A 20,970-nucleotide genomic window follows, 5' to 3' on the forward strand; every position below is an offset into this window, starting at 1 on the left:
GACTTTGCATGATACAGTCATAAAAGCCAATTTTGAAAGCCGCTTACAAAATACTTTAATCTACAAAAGATTCATGAATTACTGTCCTTATTCATTAGTAATATTATAGTCTAGAGCAGCATATAAATTAAAATAATTGTACTGACTACACTGTAGTTATGGTAAGAGACTTCTAAGTCCCTGTAGAGGATTAAGCAAGAGGACACATCTGATGAGTGTTTAATAGCTGCACAAAATATTTTGCAATTAAATTGTTCAGGAGTAATAAGAGTTGATTATAGAGAGATTTAAATCTTGACCTTTCATGTTCAAGACTTTGGGTCATAATTGAGATTTGGGGCTTAAATTTAAAACCTTAGAGTGTAAGCTTTATTTTTCTACATACACCTAAGAGAACTGGTAAACGTTTTTACAGCTCAGAAAGAGATTAGCCTAGAATTACAATATTGAATCTACTATATTTTATATCCCTATCTCAGAAAATTTCCCTTCACAATAATTTCTTGGAAACAATACTGACACTGTTTGAAATTTTGTTCATATGCATTTTCAAATTAAAAATGACCCTTTCCTCATAGATGAAAGTGTTTCTTAAATAATTATGATTTTTTTTTTTTTTGGTAATAGCAAAAAAAAAAGTAAAGCAAAAAGGAAGTGTATTTTTTTGCTTTACTAGATTTTGGCTAGTTTGGCTTCTGGTTTTGAGCAGTGGTATTTTCTCACGTCTCACTTCTGGTTAACTTAATTTTTTACTAAATTGTAATATAGACATATATTGACTAAATTTATTATATTTACATTGACTATATATTTATTTATTTGTATTTATATTGATATTTATTATATTTATACTGACTATAATTTGTTGGAACCATAATACATTTGGAGCATGCAACCAAGCAACTAAGCTTTGAGATATCTTTTATGTATATGGTATTTTCTCCTGTTCTATTTCAAACTCAAAGGATTTGCTCTCTGCACTGCATGGGCTTTGGTTTCGGCCAAATTTTACCTGTAAGACTTGTGATTAACTTTTTTACTTCCAGTGTTAATCTTTGTCTCTCTGTCTTTCTGAATTATATGGTGTTATATATTGCTGTAATTATATGTCATTATACACTGACTATATCAGCAATCTGTCCCAGAAGGAGTAAGAAGTCAGGCTTTGGTCATGTGTCTGTCAGTCTTTAAAGAGTTGTGGGTGCAGCTTCAAAGAAAGGACAAAACAAATTGCAATTATGGTTTGTTTTGCAAAGATCCAATCACCCACAAAGATATATGTTCAGTATATTTTGGTAGAGTGCAAAAGCAATGGAGAGTAATGTAGTGGATTGCATCAGCTCTTCCATGAAATACCATCCTTCTCTTAGTAAACGATCTGTGATCTTCATCAGTAATACCAAGTGGATTTTGCTTAGGTTCCTCCTGATAAAGTTTAGCATGATATAGTAGAAGGAAACAAAGTATGCAATAAGGACCCACCAACCTTGCTAGTCTCTCCCTCCAAGCTAACTGCTCAAGCATCTCCTTACTTTGCATCCCATAGCACCAACCCTCTGAAAGTCCTGTAGGCAACTCTTAAATGCTCCTCTAAACACATACCATCACCTCTTCCCAGGTAGCTCCCATCTAGTCCTCTGGCCTCCTACCCTGGCACAGCGTACCCCTGATACACCTTCTTCACCAAACACTTGTTGCAGCCATCCGGATTCTGCTCTGCAAAATCTAGAGCAGCACCTTGCAATCAGGCAGTTTTTGCACTAAACCCCATAACTGCAGGGTAGTTTGCATTAAAATAAAGTTTGGAGAATGCTACTCTTCCATTGTCTAAACATCATGGTTTAAATTAACCATCATATGAAATCTGTGATATTCAGTGTTCTTTGAGCACTTCCTGGAGAAGACTACATTGACTGTCAGTTAAAGACTGTGGTTCAGTTAACAGGATATATAATTTATATAATAGTGTGTTGCTATAATTTTGATCTACATGGCACACAGGGAATTTCATTCAGTTTTACAAGTAAAAATGACTGTGAAGGGAAACAGTGTGTGGAAAGCATTATCACCTAAGTTTGTGATGTTATTTAAACTGAACTAATATTTGCTTAACAATATTCTCTTCAGTCTCTTCAAGAGTTGGTTTTTGGTTTTGTTTTTTTGTTTTGTTTTGTTTGTTTGAGTTTGGTGTTTTTGTTTGTTTGTTTGTTTGTTTGTTTTCATATGAATTAATTAGCCAATCTTAAATCAGAGCCTGGATAGGAGAAGTTGGATCAAAGGGACTTAAGCGTCTTCAAACAAAAAAGTATTTTCCCTTTGGATTCTGCTTTATAAAATGAAAAAAGCTGGCATTGTAATTTTCAGAATAAGCTTTGTACTGTAAATGTATTGCTTAAATGTGAGATAAACCCAACACTGATGAGTATCTTCTCTTTCTGTAGACTGTTGCATCATTCTATATATTTAAAGCATAATTAGTTGGGATAACATGTCTTGACCTGGGTGTTTTACTTTACAATTAGAATCAAGTATCTGTGTTTATGAGATTGTTTTATATAATGGGGATGAGCTTCTCTCTTCAATTTGGTGTAAAGATAAGAGTCATTACAGCCTTTGAGACAATAGCAAACAGTAGATTATCCTGCCTTGTTGTTGCTGGAGGCCTATGATTGTCATTCCACAGAGGATTGCAGTAATCAGAATTTTCATTCACGCTGAAAAAAAATGACAGTCAGTACCCCAGCTTGTCATTGCAGAAGCTGTAATGAATTTTGATGTATTTTATTATATAAACAGAACTTCAGCCTTTTACTGTGGAAAGAACCTTTTCAGAATAAATATTCTTAGTCAGCCTTCCAGGAAATTTTACAAAGGAGCTAGTTCGGGTGAAAAAAAAATCCTTTTGGTTGTGGAAACTCCAAGATTGGACAGAAGCTGATCAGAATTCCTCCATCATATACATTATTTAGAGATCGTATACATTAATTAGAGATCTTTGGCTAATATTCCATGCTACATATTAACTTTTGTTGATGATAGAATGACTTTTTTAAAAAATAAATTGTAATTGATGTATTTATATATATATATAATATATATATAAAGCTTACTTGAATGCACGCACACACATACGTATGTACATATTATCTATTATTAAGTTCTTTAATGCAGTTCAAAAGAGTGGTTTACAACAAATTAATTTGTTCTATTTCTCTGTAGCTATGTCAATCTATGAATAATACTGTTTCAAAAATATTTCTGTATTATTTAAAGACTTGGCCTATAGTAGGAGAGCTGGCCACTTCTACACTCCGCAACAGATACATTTCTGCTATCATATGTAAATAGGGCAAAATAATTTCTGATATAAAAATCTGGAAAATTAACTATTGCTGAAAATGTCTACAAAATGCTGGTTCATTCATTATGGTCTTTTAGGTTTTTATCTTTGTGCAGAACTCTGTAGCACAGGCATTAGCAGTGGCTGTGGTGTCAGTAGTGTGTTTCTGATCCTAAGACAGTAGGCTGAATTGAGTTACTCATTTTGTAGGAACGTGTAAATAATAAATTAGTTTACAGCCTTTCTAATATATTGGTATTTGTACCACTGCATGTGTTACTCTGGATAAAACAGATCTCACTTTCAAAGGGCAAATTTCTTCCGGACCTTGTTCAAGCTCACTAATTTTTGGGTTACAGTTTGCTCCACAGGGGAAAGGAATGGACTCATTGCCATGTCCTGCCTCACAGCTGTGAGAGATGACTAGTCTTAGAAGAGGGAGACATGGCAACAGCAAGGCAGTTCATGTGTATGCAAATTCCCGTGACTTTTTGAAGTAGCAAAATTGTTCCTGAAGTTGCCTAGGCAGAGTTGTGTGCTGATGTAGCTGAGTGCCATGAGTTCTCTTCTGGCACCTGGATGGACACAGTTGATACAGGTCTGGTCTTCCTAAGACTGGAGCACATATTCAAACCATTGGTGACATCAGTATATCCTGATGTAAAGGGCTGGGCTGTACCCCATTTGCAATATTGGGGGGCAAAACAATGGCATTGGTAGTTAATTAAAAGATATAGAAGGTAAACTCCTGTGTTTTGTTAAGACACTCAGATGTAAACATTTCAAACCAATCAGTTTATCTACTTCGTAGGAAACGGAGCAGTATACATTTCCTTTATCTATGTTTATTATCATCTAGTGTGACTGACTGAAGACACCATAATGCATCTGTATGACAATCCTATAGGATTTAGTTGTTTTACCGTTTTTCTCTAAATTTAGAAATATTTGTTTATGAAATATTTCTTGTATTCCTTTTATTGAATTTTACTTTGTGGAAGAGCTTATAAATTTCTTCATATACTTTAAATTTTCTTCTATAGTTTCCTGATCAACATCTGCATTTTCATATCTTAATTTTTATCCTGTGGCTTTGTATCTTCTTACAATAGGCATCTAATTAAATATATAGAATAAGCATCAAGAAAAATTGAAGATCAGCTGGTGCAATGATTTTCAATTAAAATATTTTGGCTGGTTTAAAAACTGGCTCTGTATATTTATGGTTTGAATCAAATATATGTTAAATGGTCTTCATTAATTTTCATAATGGGAAACAATAAGAAAATCAATGGAAGCTTTCTAGGTGTCCCCATGTATAGACTACTTCTTCTACCCTATTCATGGTGTTGTTATATGCATTGAATGAAGAAACCATCAGACTGGTTGGATTTTGTAATGATTATTTAAAAGAAAATACCTACTTTGTGTCACTTTATGACTTAGTTCTTTAAAAGACTGAAAAGCTAGATTCAAATTCAAATTACATTGAATTATTGAGGTAATACGGTAAGAGAACCCAGATCAAAATCTGGCCAGTGCTCAGCAGTCAATTAGTAGAAAAATACAGTAGCTAATGACAGTTTCTTTTAGCACATACTGCCTTATGCTTACAGGAACTTGGTTATATGGGCATTAGTCATCATTTCCCAATATTAATTTCTTAGCTAACATCATTACAGAATTGATTTGAACCGTTCTTTTCTACCTAACAGCTTTTTGGCTGACTATCTGAGGCATTTAAATGAAATGTAAGATGTATACTTTGTTCTTCACTGTAAACACATAGGATATGAAATTTATAATCTGGTCCTTTCTTTCCTTTAGTTTGTCTGGTTACATAAAAACTATTGAACATGTTTATTGAATGTTTGTTGTGTGTAAGTATTTGTTACTGAGGATAAAATACATCAGTTTAAAGGACTTAAAAATTGATGCTTTCAGGACGTTATGTTTCAGATAATTGGATTTTTAAGGCATTTCTTTTTAAGAAGATTTGCTTTTTTACTATAAAGGAATGTAAGGAAGAATTAGTGCACACTACTGCTTAACTATTCCATTTTAGTTATCGGGAAGTTTGGTTATTGATAATTATTCTGTCAATGAAAGGTCACATTTAATATGTCATACCAATTCCTTTTTGTCTCTCATCCTGATGTTAGGCAAGTGGACATATCTCTATGAAGTTCCATATAAAAATGAATGCTTTTAGTATTTGTATAAAATGAAGTGATTTCATTATATGAAATGACTTAAATACATCACTTTCTTTGTCAGTGTCTTTAATAGTTGGCCTGGAATATAATGCAATGATTTCAATTAAAGGGATAAGTAAGACAAAACCAGAGTCTCATCTGCATAATAAACAGTTATCACTTATGACAGTGCAATAGACCATTGTTTCCCTTTATCATATCCCTTGTTTCCAATTTATCGTATATTTTTGAAGAGAATTGCACTTGGTATGGGCAGTCCCTACAGAGAAAATAATTTTCATAAAGAATGCAATCATGTTAAAAATTAGTGGGCCAACTTAATTACCAAAATCTTTTTGTTGTGTCATAGATCATAATTTGACTGCCTAGTCAGAGGAGTTTGATGGGGTTTGGCATGTTTGCTTCAAAAATGTACTATAACATCTTTGCAGAGAAGTTGTACTGGTGTACTTAAAATGTACTGCACACCTAGGAGTAGAAGTTGCCATGTTGGGAAGCACAAATATTTTGGAAATACACCACAATAGTGCAATTACATGTTTCATATAATGCACACTCTTAGTAGCCTGCTTTTGTTTATGATGGTGCAACCAGGTGGAAAAGTAGGATATTGCAAGAACTGCATGTTATAGCAGTGGGTAAATGAGGGGGAGATTTTGATGCATAAATTTTGATTTGCATAGCAGCCTGCAAAACAGGAACCCAGTGCTGATTTCACTCCAAGCTTCATGATAGTAAGAATACAGAGAAGGATAATTGTAGATACATTTCAAAACAGTTGTTTTTTTGGGAAGGTCAGTTTAATGCTTTACGATATTTCCATTTGTTACTTCAAATGATGTTGTTATGAAACAGGAGAAAAAAGGGTTTATGGACTTACTGATGGTTTATAAATCTGGATTTATAGACCACATATTGAAATTAATTTATTTTGGATTTGTGTGTTGTGTTAACTCTCTAGAACAGACTCAGAAAATACTTCAATTATTTTTACAAAATGTACTCAGAAGAGATAATGTTACATATCATAATAATATTACATAGTTATAAATTTAATACCACTTTCTTGGAAGATTATATTACACAGTACTAATCATTAATCTTTATGATAAAATGTTTTAAGACAGTATCCTCTCATTAGATTTGATGTGAGACAATTTTCCATCTGAGAGAAAAAGGTTGCACAGGATTATTTATATTTTCTGACAACCTGCATGCTAATGCTAAATTTTCTTAATAAACATTATCAAATTTCAAAGCTGTGAAACTCTTGTGTTGATAAATGGTGACGATTAAAACATTTTCATTAGGCAGTCACATTGAGCCAGAATAAATAGGAATTTTATTCTCAGCACTTCCAGTCTTCAGCAACTCACTATCTGACCTTTCTTTCAGATCATAATTTGAGTACTGATTAAAGTAAAACCACTCTTATCTGCCAATAAATATTTGATTTCACAAGATAACTGTTCCAGTGGCAATTTAAAGAGACATAAAAGAATCTGTGTCATTTTGCAATTCTTGTAACTCCTGTGCACCGCACAAGCACCGTCTCTGCTGAATACTTAAGAAACTTCAAAGTATGAGTAAAATGTACTTAGCCACAATGATTACTCCAAATTAGAGCAAACAGCTGAGGATCCCAGTCTCTCCAGTGCTGCCAGTAATTGGTTTCAGATTTTGGGGTACAAGTAGCTTTTGGCAGGATTTCAGCTATGTAGAGTCACAGACCTATTGCAGTGGGAAAAGGAATAGATTTGCCCCTGGGATTTGGTGAAAAGCAAAATGGAAGACAGGAGGGAGAAACTGGTACTTATCAATCAATGAAGCTAAGAGCTGGGGAAAGGTAGGATTTGACCCTAATTTCCTCTGGAACGGTTTGCTGCAAGCAAGTAAGGAACTCAAAAGGAAATTATGAAGTGTCTATATGTGACAGGGATTAGGAACAGATTTGGGGAGGGATTCAGGGTGACAGCCAACCCAAGGGAGGATTTGACAAGCAGCTGGAGAGAACTTGGCAGGGCCAAGTGAAAGGGACAGCGAGGTGACAGGCTGGGATTAGTGTCTGGAGAAGATAAAGCTGAATAAGAAGCTGGAGTAGAAGAGAAAAGGAAATTTGTCACTTCTAGAGCAGGAACACAGCATGTTATAGTCTATTCCGGCAGAGCAGTAGGTGTCCAGTCAGTGTAATACCCATGGCAGAAGTATTATTTCTATCACTATTTACTATGGCTTCTGTTTTAAACTAGAAAATGAGAAAGAAATATTATGTCAAAATTGAGTATTTTAGGTTGCAAAGAGAGGGCCTCAAACATTAAGAAATTAAGGTTGTTTGCCTGGTCCTTATGTGAATGTATCAGGTGAAAGCCTTTAAGTATTTAATTATGTTTACATGACATTTTCCCCACAGAACCTGCTACTTATTTGTGAAATGGATATATCTCCTTTGGAGACTAAGTGGGCATTTTGTCATAATGAATGTTTTGAGACAACTAGCCTTAGTTTTTCCTTCTTCAGAAATTTTGTTCCACTTTTGTTCAGCATCAGAAAAATAAAAATATTACTGACTTATCACATCTTGACTGTTCTGAAAATAAATGTTTCAGTGGGTGTCTGATAGCCATGACAGAAAGATCTTAGAAAAACTACCGATTGTTTTAATAACACTTTTAATTAATATGTGGTGAATAAAACATAGGCTCGTGCCTTGAACAAAGAGAATAAAACTGAAAATACCAAATAGCTACTCATTAAGGAGTTTCCTGTCTGTGATCTGAAGAAGGAAGGGACCCAATGGAAAAATAATAAGTGTGTTATTATGCAATTAAAGAAACTGCATTATACAAAGGCAACTTTAATTCTGTCATTTATGGCTGTTCAGTTTCTTGGAATAATTTAGGGGGTAATTTATGGCTTAGTTGTGTAAATCTTGCCCTAGGAATTATCAGATGTTTAGTTTTAATTTTACTGATTTGAGACATCCTTTGTTGGTACCAATATTATTTTATAAATACCAAATTGCTGCATTAGTGTTTTCCAGATAAAATATATTAATTAGAAACTACATCAAATCTCTTGTTGTGAATATCTCAGAATGGATTAATTTTTGTTGTTTTTTTAAGAGGGCAAGAGGAAGAATAATGCTAGCTAGAAGCAGCTTAAATCTTGCAGGAGCCTTCTAGAAAACTAGTGATATACTTCTAGTAGGGGAAAGGAGCTTTATTTCCAGGGTACAGCTGATTTCTCTGAGTAGGTGCAAATCTGCAGTGAAAACTGACAGATTTCTGTGACTGTAGGATGTTAGCTTGTATAACTTATTCATGAAGTAGAAAAGTTATAATGTCCCTATACTTGCAGATGTGTTCCTGCTACTTCTGGTTTTGTTGTGTGATAATGTTATTGTATTTCCTTAATTTAGCATAGGTTTATAAGATATAGCGGTATTTATCACTGGTTGCTTTCCTGATTGCTGTTTCTCTGAATCCATATACTTAGAGGCCGAGAGAAAGGAAAAGTCAAATGGATGGGTTAGTTTTAGTCTTCTAGAGAGGAATCAGTTATGAAAATGTTTCCAAAAGACAAGATTAATTCACAGTCTGAGCTCCCTAAAGGCATGCTGTGTCTTCCACTTGTAATGATGAGAAGATATTCACTGCAAGATGGATAAAAAGATGTTCTCCAAAGACTGCATTTTATCTGCCACTAGTAGGACACGGACAGAAGCATCCATGAAATCAATTATAAAACCATTTCTCAGAAATGTGTAAACATGACAGTGGCGGTGATCTCTTTTACACCTCTTGGGTCCTGTGTTTTAACTGTGATTGAATTGAGCTGTCGGATTACATACAGAGTGACAACTCTTTACTATCTGCAGCTGAATGAATAATGCAAAGAAAATGTTTGCAATCATCTTTTACTATATAAAATAATTTTTGTTATTCTCTCAAAACCCCTTCTGAAGTACAGGTTTTTTTGTGTGACAAGAGGTATCACAGATATTTATGAATGCATAGTTGTAAACTTGCTGCAAATTTACTGTATAGTTGTGAAATATTAGATAATTGACAAACTGAAAAATTCATCTAATATTCTGTCAGCCGCATGCCGTTTGTCATTGTCTTCAGTTGTAAGTTATGCTGTTACGTTAGAGAGAGGAAAAACATTAAAAGGTTGGTGGCCAAGTTCTAGGAAAATACTTGGTGATGAAACTGCAGTGCTGGAGAATTTATTAATAAATATATGATGCAACTTTGTGAATTTATGAGCTTAAATGTATAAAGTTATCCTCCAAAAGTCATATTTATGCAGAAAATGAGAGGCCTGAAGTTCATTAAAGTTATGGATATTTAGTGTTTCTTGAAAACCAGGCCATTAAGGTAGGTGTTTAAAATGTACAGATTAGTACCTCAGTGTAGGGAATTGTTGAATAGATTGACTGTGGCGTGCACTGTTGTTCTACTGACATTGGTGGAGCTATCACATTGTTTTCATGCTACTGTTTTTGTAGTGTTGCCTCTTATTTCCTTTTTATGCTTCTATTCTTAACTCATTTCCCTGAATGTTAATCTGGCTCAGATCAGCACATCAGAATTATAATTTCTAATTGAACTGGTTTGAAATTGTTGACATTCCATTGCCCTACCTGGACTTGTTCTCCATTTATTTTTGAGCTTATTAGGAAGGAGGAGGAAATACCTAAAAATAGTAGTTACAACAAAATGCATGTGAAGCCTTTTTAAAATCTACAGCACTACTTGTCCATACCTGATGAATGTAAAAATGTTATGAGAATACTCAGTAGTGAAAAAACAGTTATATAATTCCCAGTGATTAATAAAACATCTTGTTTTCTAAATAAACAAAAAGACGTTTTGCAATGCTAAAATAGGTACATGTTGGATTTTCAAATCTATCTATTTTAAATCCTACTATTACCAATGTTCAGAATAACATTACCAGTATTTCTAAAGCTTGTCAAATGAATTTTTTTCAGTTAAACACAATAGAGTTTCTGTAACATTTTACAAACAAACGGAAAAAGTATTTTTAAATTTTATTTTGAAGTCATAGTTTTATATCTTTTTGCCACTATATTGGGAAAAGTTTATAAGAATGTCCATTTTATCCTGGGATCAGCTATATCTTTATAAGGTGAGCTAGTGTTTTTACCAAGTGTTCTTAGAAATATACTGTGAATTTTCAAGTGATCTCAACCTCCAGATTCGCACTGTGTCTTCTTGCTTCCTTATAGCTTTGTCAGCACTTTTCCCCTCCTTTCTCTATTCTGCTTAAAATGGCCTATTGGTCTGACATATTGATCCCACTTGGTCCCATGACTGATATTGATATTGTTCTCAATGGGACTGTAGCCTGTCATCAAAGTTACTTTTTCTTTCATATCAAGATGATGTTTGATTGGCTTATTTGACACTAGAAACTGACTGCATTTGGTTATGATCAATACACTTGCATTCTCTGTTCCTTATCATTCTCAGTAAGACTACATTATCAAATGAACCATGAAAATGCTTCAACTATCTGTCAAGCAGTGGGAAAATCTTACTGCTGTTGTTAGTCAATGTGTAGGTACTCTGCTGGGCATTTTGTTAGAAATATTGGACTACTATTCCTGTGGTACAAGTCTAGTATGACAGAAAGTTAAAGTATAGCAGATTTTTGGCTAAAGGAATATCATGTTTCAGTTTTTCTTTACTTTGTCTTGTCTGCATGGAGACACTTAGGAAAGTTGATCCAAATTAACTGCAAAAAATAATAATAGTTAAACTATATTAAATGTGTATGTGAATCATCTTATTCAGAATTAAGGTGGCCTTAATTCTATTTTTTAAGAATTTTCTCTTTCATTCTGAATAAAGATAGCCATAAAAAATGTTAATGCAGTTTAACTAATCTCCTGCAAATTTCCATTTTAATTAATTTGGATTAATTTTTCCGTATTTCTATTTAGATCTATCATTTTCAGTGATAGTCACATTATCACTAGTACTTCAGATACAGCCTCTTTCATGCTGGTGGATATTCAGTGGTATCAGAAGTAGTGAAAATTCAAAGAAGGTATCATCTGCAAGAAATGTATTCCGTTAGTCCTTGATGCATAATAAAAAATATGCACTCAGTAACTTAGTGTTGTGTCAGAGATAAAAAGGCTGTGTTACTTTTTAAGACATAGTTGGTGCTGTATGACTCCTTCAGTGTGCCTCTGTGTATACTGAAGGAACTGGTCTTGTGTGTGTGTGTGTATATATATATTTCTTTTAATTGGGATCTTTGCAGGTAGCCAAGTGTTTGCTGTATGCCTGGGGGAAATGATACCATGGCTGTCATCACCACTACCACTTACAAAATTATGTAAATAAATACAGGGAGAATTAGAAAACCTTTTTCCATATTTTCTGGGTGAAAAGTATGTAATTTAGTTTTTCAAGCTGAGTAAATCTAGCAAAGAATAGTGAAATAGAGGGGATAAAGGAATAAGAGCTAAAGTTTGAAAGTGGATACCACAAAATGGTCTTGTTAAGATGTCAGAGAGAGCAGAACAGTTTCTTCCACTTTTCTGATTCCCACAGAGTAAAGAGTTCAAGCATAAATAAGAATTTTGCACTTTAATGGAGAAAAAAAAAAAAGCTTTTTTTTTCTGCCCAGCCAAATGCTTCAGGTTACTGTATATTTCTGAGTTAACAAAGTTATGGAATATTATTTTTTTATGCTGCTGTTTAATCTGGCCTTCCTATGTATGTGACAGATGACACTGCATTTTACCTTGAAAATATTATTTGGATAAAGCAATAATATTTCTTTCCCTGTTTTTATTTCCCTCTGTCAAATTTAGACTGTATCTACAGGACCGTAATTCTGATAGATGGCTCTAATATAAATGGAGGTACACACATTGTTCTATTACCAGACATGAAAATGGGATTACTGGAAACATTGATATCATATCTGAAGGTGTGAGTTCATTATTTTTAACCAGTTACATCCAAAGAACATGCAGAGATGGTTCCCATCTGAAGCAATTTTAGAGGGAAATAAACGTCTTTAAAATATGTTCTTCATTTTTGTTTCAGAGTTGACTCTTTATTGCTGTAATTATTTCAAAGTAAGAAGTGTTATTTTAGGTTTAATAATTCCTGTAACTCTTTTGTATATGGTGCAAAGCCTTACCTTTACCTGATGCATTAAGGAATACTGTCCTAGATTTCTTAGCAGTGACTTACTTTTCTTGAAATTTGCATGAATGAAATTTAAGATGAGCATAAGGAGAGGGGAGAAGTTTTGGAACTAGAACTGTATTACCTCGGTAGCAGAATGCCTCTCACAGCTTTTAGTTTTCCTATAAACCACTTATAGGGGGTTACCAACCTCTGCATTCTTTCTGCATAGCTGCTAACACACTGTTGTAGCTGTGGTTAACAAACAGATGATACTCCTTAAGCTGTAGGTAAGGTGTAGTACTATCATTTATTGCTTTGTTTACAGAGAAGGAGGAGAAGTGCTCAGGTAGTACTGTTGGAATTAGATTTCTGCATGAATGTGGGAGTTCTAGAGGCCACTGTCTTCCCACTTGTCAAAATTTCATTTCCCATAAAGTGAATACATGAGGAAAATTGCACATAGTCATCAAAAAAGTTATTCCTTGTAAAATGTGGTGTTTAATCTCATTAAGGAATAGAAAATCTTAAAAATGTTATGATTTTTCCTTAAATGTGTTGACATGCTATTATCTTTGATTTGAGAAACACTGGATATGGTGGGTTTCTAAGCTCCAACTATTTTGCTTTTGTATAGTATTAGTTCCTGCCATTATCAGTCATTTTTCATTGCAAATGTTTGCTTAAAAAAAAAAATCCCATATTTTAAAATTTAGTATTATATTTTAAAGGTATTTGTATCTACCAGTATTTGATAGTGAAAGGGGAGTAGTCAGTGGCCTTTTCTATATGTCACTGGTTTATGTGTGCAGTCCTGCTAAATATTTAAATAAGGTGATAGTATATGTGCTTGTGCTAGCAAGTTTCTCATTAAAAAAAAAAAATAATCCGTCCATGTTTATGAGATTCATGATGTTTTTCTGAATAAGTAGTCAATGTATCATGTTTATATTTTTTCTTTCAGTAAGAATAGACTGCATGGTACTACTTGAAATTCTACATCCAAACCAGAAACACAGTAAATTTTCACACACAAATCACCAAATCAAGCAGTTTACAATCCTACAATGTTGTCTTATCATTAAACTATTAGACCAACTTTCATTTTCACATAATGAACAGATGTGAGAAACCAGTGTATTTGTCTTCATTGAAATCAGTGCCATTTCTAGTTAGGCTTCTTAGAAGAAAATGACTTCACGAATATTAACTATCAACTAATTAAGATGTACTTAATTAAATGCAAATGCTACTTAGCAAAAGCAGTTGAGAGAAAGGCATGTGATTAGGGAATTAGCAACTGATTTAACACTTGAAGCTACATGCTAGGCACCTAAGCAATAGAAATGAATGCAGAAACTTCACTTGATAAGAATAATACAAGGGAAATATACACCCTCTTTTCACACCGTGTTTGTTGAAAAACTTTGGAGCCAATGAAGTAGAATACATTGAGAATATAAATTGTAGGTTGATGATGCTTTATGTTCATTAATTGGAGAGGTTAAAAATTATTCAAAATGTTGAAAATGTATCAACCTACCTCATGCAGAGAGATTTTTTGACAGCTGGTCATTCAGGAACTAGAACAGAAAGTAATTACATACAAGGTAACATAATGCTGCTACTGTTTTCAAGGACACTGCTTTTTTATGAACATTAAAGCTTCAGTTGACAGCCTTTATCTTTGGAGCAGATATGAATAACCACTGTCAAGATGTTATGAAGGCTGCTGGGATTAATAAAACATTTAAAGTTTCCTAATGTCTATCAAAGTATGTGTTATATACAAGTACTGAACTCATTCAAGAGCAAAAATTGGTCTGTCAGTCAGATACTGTTGCACATGTTGCTTTTTTTCCCCTCCAAATACTTTTAAGGTTGTTGGGCTAAACAAGATAGTAAATGATGAATTGCATGTAAATATTATTGTTTCCTCTTCCTATGGCTTATTTGATTAGGTTTTCGGAGATTAACTTCTAAATTCCCCCTGCTGAAAAATCTGGGTCAGCCTTCTGCAGTTGTGTATGCATTTTAATTAGAGATGTGTGCTATGAGAAAGACAGCTTTCCTCAGGAAGTTCCTCTTGTATATATAAAAAAAAATAAATACAAAAAACAAAAACCACAACCAAACAACAAAACTGAATTTCCAATCAGCAGTCCTGATAAAGAAAAAGTAAGATTTCAGAAGGTTTGAGGAGGACATTGCAAGCACCTGATTATGCAGAATGGGCCCTCACTTTTTCCTATGTATAGTTTACAGTGTATTTCTCTACCTAATCTGATCAATGAAAAAAGAAAAATCCACACTACTGCTGCAGCACCATGGTTTGGAAGGAAATGTTAATTTGCTGTGAGAGTTCATCCTAGGCAGGCAGGATTTTTCCTTTTGTGGTGAACTTCGGGGACTGGTAATCACTTAGTAATTTGAAAGAAATGCAATAGTAGTAGAAATGAAAATGATAATGTTAGTTTATCCTGATGATTGATTACTATCTGCTTATTAGCAGATATAAGGTGTCCTAGCATCTGATAACTGTATGGGTTTTGATAAATTTAATAGCTTTTCTGTAATGTGAAGTATTTCCCATTTCACATTAGACTAATCATCCAATGTGTAGACAAGGTTATTACTAATGAAAATCTAGTATAGAACTTCAAATTTGAATAAGTTTTCTCTTATTTCAGTGGTTTTACTGATTTTTTTTTCTATTATCTTTAGAATAATGACAATTAAACTCATTAATGCTTTATCTATACTCTTACAGTCTAGTAGTTACATTCTTGTAACTTTAGCAATAAGATTTTGGACTGATATTTTCTTGCTTATTTTCTAACCTGTGTTATAATTAAAACATACATTTAGGCAATTCAGACATCTAAGAAAAAAATTTTTTTTAAAGACTTTTCCCCTTCTAGTCAAACTATCTTTGTATATCTACAGGAATAATGCAAAAAAGTGTAAAATTGTAGCATGTACAAACTTCTTAGTGGAGAAGCATATGCTTTACTAACTTCGGGCACAGGGAGTGGTTATAGTTCCATATGTAAAACAGGACTGAGCGCGTACCACAGATCTGGCTTCACTAAGTTTTGAATATAGATAGGCATATTTTGTTCTTGATGAGCAGAGTCCACACAGTAACTTTGGCTCCTCAGCCAGCTTGAGGAGGTCATTCAACACATTTGAAGACTGACGAGGGAGTCAGTGTAAGGACACGTATAGGTCCTCATGTGGGAGGAATGCATGTGGGAAACTGCACGGGAATTCAAGACAAAGAACAGTCTTGTTGGCCATTTCAGCTTTACAACCCATACAGAAGACAGTGCAATACTTTCCTGTTGATTGGAAGGAAACAGTAAATGGCAACCAGCACAGCTCACAGATTTTAACACTGTGTGAACTAACTGCATTTTTTTTCCTGCAGCCTCCATGCTTAGAGGTGTTACTGAAGGCAATTAAATAATAACCACCACTTCTTCACCCACAAACACCAAGCACTTAAAAAATTGAGCTCTGGCGTGCCTTATCAAGTATTTCAGGTGCTTAGAAGTTTTTCAATGGATGACACATTGTATGCCTCCTTTTGAGCTTCCCTGACAAGACAAGAAAATGTGTAAGAGAAGGAAGCCAAGGAGGTGATGCCTATAATCGATATAGTTGCATGCATAGAGCACAGTACATAGCCTCATATGTATAACCAGTACATCTGGATCATGCAGTACTCTGAATTGTCGGTCTTTTCTATCCTTTTGTATTTTTACATCCTCGTTTTAAATATGCAGTTTTAAAAACACGTCAATGACACTCTGTAGTTTCCTATGGTCTGTTGTACTTAAAAGCAGACTATCAGATGTGGCTACCATGAGCCACAAAAAGAAGATATTGGCATAACTGAGCCTTTGTTTTTCCTTAGAGTTGCAGAAATACTAGTACATTTGAACACATTTGACCAAGCAATATAGAGTCCGAAGTCTGCTGTTTTAACATTTAGGCTCAGTTGCTGTCATTAGTTCTTTTATGAACTTTAAAATATAACTACAAGGTTTGTTTTATTACTGTGTGATATTCCTGTTCTTTACTGATTAGACAGGCATTTTAAAAATAATGTTCAATATTAATGTTAAAAGCACTGTCTTGATTTGATCCATTTATTGTGATCTTATTGTCAATTTTTTCTTAGTTTATATCAGGTTATAGTTCAGCCTTTCAGAGACCATAGCATTTTTATTTTATCTTTTTGTTTGTTTGTTTGTTGTTTTTTTGTTTTGTTTTGTTTTGTTTTGGTTTGGTTTTTTGTTTTTTTTTTTTTTTTTTTAAGTTGTTCTCTATGCCTCATTGAATCTTTCAGTGATTTTACTGTTCATTTTAAGGCTTTAAAAAAGATTTGCCCTCTGTTAAGCACTTGCCTTTCCATTTACTACAGGTCAGAATTTGACAGCAATTTTTTACTGTGCACTGAAGCATGTATCACATTAAAAGATGCACAGTAAGCAAGAGGATCTACTTACCATGTCTCTCTAGTGACACCAGCTCTGGGAGTGCTTCCCATTGGAAAGATCTTAATGCATTCTAAAAGAAACTTAAATATCAGACACATTTTACAGATGAGTAAACAAAAGCACAAAGGAGTGATGTGATTCAACTACATTAAACACAGAATGTAGGTCTTCTTCGGTCTAACAAAAACTTTAGCATATAGACTGAATTTTCATGGATACCATATCTGTTTTGTGAATGTAATAAAACAAGAATGGTGATATGAATATAGTCTGATACTTATGAATAGTTAGACTGTTCTTCCTTCATGCTATTCACAAGTTACCTCTCTAATCTGTAAAAACTTGTTTATTCAGTAGAGGGGTAGGGTTCTTTTTCTTTGGTTGGGTTTTGTTGTTCTTGTTTGTTTATTTTAAAGCAATTAGGCAGTTCAGGAGTTCACTAGTGGTTCTGGTCTAGAAGGTCTTCACACCAAGAAGGTGGCCACAAGGAGGTTTTCATATAGTGACTTGCTTTGCTGATTGTCTAGCTGGAACCAGCATAACAGATCAAGGAAAAGATCTGGATTTGAAAGGCTCTCTCCTGAGCTTTCTTTACTGATGATACAAAACTGCTAAAAATCCCAGCAAAGGTTTAAGCACTTTTTAACATTTTAAATCCTTGAAAAGGAAAACCTCTTTTGCCTCCTGCCATTTCTACATGCAGTCACTCCCTTTAGTGCAATTTGGAGAAGTCAGCCCAAAATGTGTATCTCTTGTATAAGAGAGAAATATCACTCAACTACACAGGCCTTGTTTCTGAATATGGACTATTGCTAGAGTCCAGATTATAATGAACAAATGAAGAGTTTTCTTTACAGAAATGTCCTATTCTGTTTTCAACTTTCTGATTTTTTACTTTTTGTTGTTCTGTTGCTTAGAGTATAAGTAACACAGGGCAGGGGCCTCTGAGTTGAGTTTTTGGAGTTCTGTCTTCAACTCTTGTGCAACATAAATGTATACATATGAATTTCAAATAAAATATAGGACTACACATGACAAACTTTTTCAAATGGGACTTTTTTCTAAGTAGCTTTAGTCTTTACATTGGCATTGATCCCAGTCTATGGCTGAGTGGTTCCTAGTAGTTGACTACACAAAGCGCTTTAAAGAGGAAGGCAACAAAGGTCAAGTTGTTGATAAAATTATTAGTGTAATGTCAGAAACAATTTAGTCTAAATAAAATATTTCCCTGAAGATAAGAAGTACCCATTATGAAACATTCCTTCCAACTGCATTTTATGCTGCTGAATTCATCAGATAAGAATTGGACAGTTGACAAAAACTAAATTCTAATATGGAAAATACCTATTTCTATAATATTTTCTCTGTAAAAGCAAAGGATGAAGGAGGGCTTTGATTTTGGGAGAGAATTAAGGCTTTTTTTTTTTTTTAATATAAGACTGAAACTAATTAACAAAATTTCTCATTGTGACCCCAAATTTAGTTTGAATTTCAAGTTAACACCACCTTAGTTGGCAGGCAATAAATAAGCTCAATATAGTATTGTATGTTTATACTATGACATAATTATAATAGCAGTATTTCTTGCAAAGTGTGAAAGTGCCTCAGCAGTTTACCTCATTGAGTCTTACCTGACAATGGAACAATTAGAGAGTAAGAGTCACCCCTTTTTTATTTTTTTTCTATTCTTTGGAAAAGAAGTTTGCAGTCTGCTCCTCCATCTTGTCCTTCAACCCAAACACATGCCAGTCTGATGAAGCAGTCAGGAATCCCTCCTGCATTGGTGTCAGCGTGTGATGACCTGATGAACAGAAGGAGCAATTGATGCAAAGATTGAGCCCAGTGAGGGAAGCAGAACTTGATGTGGGAGATCTATGAAGCCTTTGCCAGGACGCAAATTTGTATTTTTAATATGGGAAAATATAGCTATTGAGACTGACTTGATCTCAAAGGTCTTTATAATTCAGATGACTATGATTACTTTAGGCTATTTTAAAAGCATGAGCTGTAGGACTTCCCCTGGTTTGCAGAGCCAAGGAAGATTGATGTTTGCAGTTCTGTTGTGACTAAAGATTCTGTATGAATAAAATATGTGACACTGGTTAGAGCGATGTAATATTGGATGGATGGCCCTCATATTTTCCTTTTTTAAAAGAATTTAGTCATTAATAGTTTTGGGACACATGATATGTCACTAGTACTAAAGAACCTCCTATTTTCAGGAACTCAGTTTATCAGACATTCTTATTTGAGAGATTTTAAGACTCTCTAAAACTTGAATGACAAAAATGTAGTTTCTGTTTAATTTTATTATTATTCTATTAAGCAATAAAAGCCTAATTTGAGACTTGGGTAAAGCAGTGTTTATAGATCTTTGGCTTCATTTACAGCATTCACATTTCTCATTGAATTAGCTTTTCAGAATCCAGGTGGTAGTTATTAACACTGGCTGGTGTCTTTATCATTAAATTATAGAGTATTTAATGATTATTTCTAACAAATGTTTTGTTGTATCAAAGTCATGTTCATTGTAAATCTTAATGGGACACTATTTTGATGATATTAGCTATTAAAACAAAACGGTTGACATAATGGATTGTATCAAATGCAGTGCTGTAGACACTCCTATTCAATCCCATCAAGATCACATATGCTTCAATAACATTTCAGAAGATGAATCATAATTCAACAGAAGGTTTTATGCCCTACTACAGCAAGGATCATGTAGTAGAAAATGCATTCTTAGATGCTTTGAAATATGCTTTTCAGAAAATTTTTAAAAATAAAGGTTTCCTGTTTATAAATTAACTAGCTCTTTCCGTGCCTTGAATGTACGTGATTAACAGGGCCTCAGATTCCAGTGTGCTCTTAGATGCAACTTTTTCACAGTTCCCTGTAACTGGCATTACATTTTGGACTACTGCTCAGTTCCTGGTGCTTTTCATTGCAAGAACTTTCTGTAATTGGTTTGTATGATAACATGACTATAATTCTAAAACAGTGAATCAAAATCTCTCCTCAGTTCATTTTTTCCATTATCTGCTCCAAAGTGAAGATTTATCCTCAGGCTTTTATCACTGTCAGTGAGACTACTGGCCTCAGAATATGTGGTCATTCGTTCATTACTCACTTAATGGATATTAACTGATTTGAACAGGAAATTGTATATCACGTTAAAAAACGTTGTGATTAGGGTGCTGTTCAGGCAGATCTTGGGCACACTGCTCCCATGATTTCCTTACTGAAAACAAAAGCAATCCTGCTACTTAAACACTAGCTAGTATTTCATTAAACAATTTATACCAGTCTGGATCTTTTTATTATAATGAAATATGTACATTGGTTTGACAGAATACAAATACATAGATCTTTTTATACTTCCATGATGCAGAGTGATGTGTAACTGGTTGGCTAATAAATTAAGATCTTTCTAACCAAAGACGACACTGGCTGCGGGTTACTGCAACTCTTCATCTTTTGATGCATACCTGCAATTAAAAGGATGAATGTCATTTATAAAACCGGCTAAGCTGGAAGTTAAGATACTTTTCCCCTTCTCCCACAAACATTGATGAAGACTAGGTGATTACTGTACATGCATTTCCATGTACACAATTTCCCACAGGTATATTATATACTCTGTTATTCACACTAGGATTTTCTGTGGAAAGAAACACATATTAACAAAATGAAAGCCTAAAGACCACACAGGCTGAAATTCACTTCAGCAGAAT

At 34.0% G+C, this 20,970-nt stretch overlaps 1 protein-coding gene across 4 annotated transcripts in view; it reads left to right on the forward strand.

Annotated features, from left to right (window-relative positions):
* The window catches only part of THSD7A (thrombospondin type 1 domain containing 7A), a 290,606-nt gene that overhangs the window by 185,785 nt on the left and 83,851 nt on the right, over positions 1-20,970 (forward strand). The gene's annotated exons all lie outside the window — the stretch shown is intronic.

The sequence above is a fragment of the Tyto alba genome, unplaced genomic scaffold, assembly GCF_018691265.1.
Source record: "Tyto alba isolate M040663 unplaced genomic scaffold, T.alba_DEE_v4.0 Super-Scaffold_38, whole genome shotgun sequence".
Lineage (NCBI taxonomy): Eukaryota > Metazoa > Chordata > Aves > Strigiformes > Tytonidae > Tyto > Tyto alba.